This window comes from Pinus tabuliformis, chromosome 2_2 (assembly GCF_031772625.1).
Source record: "Pinus tabuliformis cultivar Carrire ecotype Pingquan chromosome 2_2, CPIR1, whole genome shotgun sequence".
Classification (NCBI taxonomy): domain Eukaryota; kingdom Viridiplantae; phylum Streptophyta; class Pinopsida; order Pinales; family Pinaceae; genus Pinus; species Pinus tabuliformis.
In genome coordinates this window covers 187,512,367-187,517,106 of record NC_142300.1, presented here as the reverse complement: position 1 = coordinate 187,517,106, position 4,740 = coordinate 187,512,367, and the positions used below count along the sequence as shown (strand labels likewise).

The 4,740-nt window shown below is 36.6% G+C and overlaps 1 pseudogene; it reads left to right on the top strand.

Annotated features, from left to right (window-relative positions):
• The first annotated feature begins 243 nt into the window (after positions 1 to 243).
• LOC149192024 (nucleobase-ascorbate transporter 6-like) lies at positions 244 to 3,123 on the top strand (annotated as a pseudogene).
• The last annotated feature ends 1,617 nt before the right edge of the window (positions 3,124 to 4,740 follow it).

The window sequence follows — 4,740 nt, the reverse complement described above, 5'->3', positions numbered from 1 at the left end:
CATGGAAATTATTGCAGCAAAAATGAAATGACATTGGAAAAGTAACGAAAAATATAGTACGGCTTTTCAGATGGCATTCCATGCAATGTATCACAGATTTATTTTGGGCATTGTCATCTATTCTTTTGTACTTTTTATTATGTTCTACATATGGGGGATTTTTTCCTTATGCATTTTATGCATCATGATCAGATATGCTTACTATTGTTAGCTTCATCCTAGGTATATACTTTTCAGTTTCTCATGGCAGAATCATTTGTAGTTCTCCTGGGGGTAGGTAGCATTCACACATGTTGCCACCAATATAACAGGGGCCGCTAGAGTTGCAAGATCATCCCCATGTTGTAAACTTTATCTGATAACATAACAACAAAGGGATGTATATTTTGTAATATCTATTCTATTTGAATTTCTGTTTTGTTTGAAAATATATCCTCTTTTTTTTGAAAAAAAGTCAAATGAAGTGTTGTACTCTGATGTTATTTACAGGTGGGGAAATGCATTGAAATAGGGCTTCCACAACTTATTGCACTGGTCTTCTTTTCACAGGTAAGGAATTAACCAATTACCATTATGTGTAAACTTCTTGAGTGTATCTCTCTAGATATATATCATATATCCTGTTCCTAGTCTTTCCATGCTTTTTTAAATCTGTTGTATTAAATGATTTGTAATTGGAAAGATTGCGGCACTAATTTGTTGCAGAATGAAACTAACTGATTAAACTCTTTTTTCCTCCCTTTCAGTATGGTCGACATATCAAGACTCGTAAGAAGCCTTTATTTGAGCATTTTTCCATCATAATTGCAGTTGCTATTGTGTGGGCATATGCCCATATTCTCACTGTAGGTGGAGCATACAAGGATACCCCTCAAAGGACCCAAGCCCATTGCCGAACATACCGTTCTAGACTAGTTAGTGGTGCCAAATGGTATGCATTCTTACAAGAAGCATGCATACTAATTGTCATGTCACTTCATACAGTACGTTCTCATGCAAAGCCTCAGCATGGTCTTTATTATTCTGCAGGATAAGTGTTCCATATCCATTTCAATGGGGAGGACCTGTTTTTGATGGACAGTCTTTTGCAATGATGGCTGCAGCATTTGTGTCTCTTGTTGAGGTCTGCCTACTTGCCATATATCAGATATACTTTCTTCTCTTTTATTTTCTTTATCCCATTGACATTTCTGATAGTTATCTATGGGTTTCTATTTAAAAACAAAATTGGGTATTGACTACTATTTTTTTTTCTTTCATAAATTTGCAGTCTACTGGTGCATTCTATGCTGTTTCAAGGTTTGCAAGTGCCACACCTCCCCCTCAATCTATCATCAGCCGTGGTATAGGCTGGCAGGTAAGGAAATGGATTCGTTGCTTTCACCCAAATGGCTTCAGGTAATTGGAAGATTGTATCATTATCGTTGATGGAATGTAATGGTCCTCTCTACATGGAATTGGAATTTTATTGGATGGGATGTTTGGAACTGGAAATGGGTCATAGTATCAGTGTAAGAACCAAGCAACTTGACCCATTTCTGGCAACTTTAGCTGCAACTTGACCCATTTCTGGCAATACTAGCTCTGAAATTTGTCTTATCTTGGGAATTTACAGTGAAAATGCTGGTCTTTTGGGGTTGACATGAGTTGGGAGTCACAGGGTGCTCCAGATATCAGCAGGATTTATGATATTCTTCTCTGTTCTTGGTGATAATCAACTCAAGTTGGGATATTGTTCTCATTTTGGGGTTTATTCCCTAGTCTAGGATTTTGCATTGCTAATTTCATGTTAATGTGTTCCAGGAAAATTTGGAGCAATCTTTGCTTCTATTCCAGCACCCATTGTCGCTGCCATGTAATTTCTCGTCTTTGGTTATGTTGGTATGTATACGGTGTACACAGATCCTATGTGCTGAGCTGCAAAGTCAGTCAACTAGTAGTATCTTAGCTGTTGCCATAATGTATAATGGATGTATGCATAAAACCTTAAGGTTAACTCATATTGGTAGACACTTAGTTTGTACAATGCAATTTCAACATATTAGGGTAAAACAACAATTCATTGGGTACCTATATTGGCAGACAGTTTGTACGATGCAGCTTTAAAATTGTAGGGTAGAACATCAGTTCTTTGGGTTTTGCCTCATGTCTGAAATTTTTTGTATTCTTGATGAGCAACTAGTGGGGGTCTCAGTTTCCTTCAATTTTTCAATCTAAATAGTTTCAGGACGAAGTTCATCTTGGGCTTCTCTCTGTTTTTGGGATTATCAGTACCACAATACTTCAATGAATTTACAGTTTCTTTTGGTCATGGTCCAGTCCACACTCATGGACGATGGGTAGGGTTCTTACAACTTCTTTCAGGGACTAAATTGAAATTTTTTGGCTAGCAGTTCGTTGTGGCAACATTCCCTTCATTCTTCAAATTTCAATGTTTTAACTTTAAACATTTTTGAATGGCTTTTTTAATAGTTCAATGACATTATCAATGTGATTTTCTCGTCACCACCTTTAGTTGCTGGCAGTGTAGCATTGTTTTTGGATAACACTCTACATATGGGGAAGGGTTCAACAAGGAAAGACAGAGGCCATCATTGATGGGATAAGTTCTGTTCATTCAAAATCGATCCTAGAAGTGAAGAATTTTATGCTCTCCCTTTCAACCTGACCAAGTTTTTCCCATCTGTCTAAGGATGAAACTCTATTTTAGAGGTGGGGTCTCTGTTTTATCAATAGCCTTGGTGCATTTGGAGAATAATTAGAGTGTCTTCAATTCAGAAAGAGACAACTTCACAGTGTGAAATCTAAGATGTCTATATTTTATATCTATCACTTTGATAGGGAACTGCTTTCACGAATTATCTTAAATGGATGCCTCTGTTCCCTGGTCAATCATTTTCAGAGCACTTCAAGATCACCGCTCTTGGCAAGCAGCAAAAGGAGAATAATGAAAAGGAAAAGTACATTTCAGACTCTCAGAGTGGTCAATATGCTATCTTGACTCCAATTCAAAAGAGGCATGTTGTGCATAGAGTAGTTTATTTTTGTAAGTACTTTTGAAGATGCAACAGAATGTTTTTGTTGTTGGTGCTTCAAATTGAGCCAATGAGCATTTATCTGGAACTCGAGAGTCATATAGAGTCATTTTATAGTAATGATATCTTAAGCCCCCTTGCAAAGGCATTAGTAGGAACTAGCAGTACAATTGCTTTCTGATATTCTCCACGCATAATGCGAGAATTATTAGTTATTCATAGCATGTTTAAAATATAATTTTTTTGGTAAACGTTGTTTTCCTTTGAAATAAAGGCTTCAGCTCCTGTTGATAGGGCACTTTAGGCTTACCATTAACTTTAACTTCATGATTTTCTTCTAAAATGAGTGCATGGAAATTATTGCAGCAAAAATGAAATGACATTGGAAAAGTAACGAAAAATATAGTACGGCTTTTCAGATGGCATTCCATGCAATGTATCACAGATTTATTTTGGGCATTGTCATCTATTCTTTTGTACTTTTTATTATGTTCTACATATGGGGATTTTTTCATTATGCATTTTATGCATCATGATCAGATATGCTTACTATTGTTAACTTCATCCTAGGTATATACTTTTCAGTTTCTCGTGGCAGAATCATTTGTAGTTCTCCTAGGGGTAGGTAGCATTCACAAATGTTGCCACCAATATAACAGGGGCCGCTAGAGTTGCAAGATCATCCCCATGTTGTAAACTTTATCTGATAACATAACAACAAAGGGAAATTCTAAACATTCATTGCATCTACCTTGTTTTTAAGAAAGTTCTGAGCATTCTTGAATTGAATGTTTGCTTTGGAGATTGTACATGTTGGTGGAAGAGAGTAAAAGGAAGGTCATCTTCTCTCTGTATTGTTATCGCTAGGCCATCACATGTAGAATATTTCTACACCTTTTTAACCAAGTATAAGTTATGTAATAGTATTAGAACCTGAAAATGTTAGATCCTTGTGTACCTTCAATTGATGCAATGATGCTTCAACCATATTGGTCGATTCCAAAAAGAAAGGGTTCAATAGTTACTATATCATCTGAATAGATACCCTCCACGTGTGGGTGCCTTGAACCAATAACATGGAGATGTGTGCAAGGGAACCTATTCAAATGGAGATACATCAATAGGTGGAGCACTCCAATGAAACAAATTCCATAATAAGTTGATTGGTTTACTTCTTAAGGAAGATGCTTGTTCTTTTAAATATAGGCTGGAAAAGGTTAGTCCCTTGGTTTACTTGTTTTCTCAATTGCCTTCTTAAGGAAGATGCTTGTTCTTTTAAATATAGGTTGGAAAAGGTCAGTCCCTTGGTTTACTTGTTTGCTCAATTGATGGGGGAATGTACCATTTGGAGGAAGATGCAAGTATTTAGAATGGCCTATGAAGGTTGGAGTACCCACTTTGGGGCCCCACACATATTTGAAAGTGTTTCTTGCAGAAGTATTTACCCTTGAAGCGCCTTTGGAAGATGGATGTTAAGCATTGAAGCCCTTTGTTTCCAATGTTTATGGAGGTATTCCTCTCTTTGGGGGCTATTTGGTGTAGAGTATTGTACATGTGGCAAAAAAAAAAACTCAATTTTTATATACAAATCTGTGGAATAAGTTCTCCCTCTGGCAACCGTTTTTTTAACCCATTACAACCCTAGAGTCAGTCCTCCAACAACAATGCATCTTTCCACTTCAAAAATACTATTATTTTTTATTGC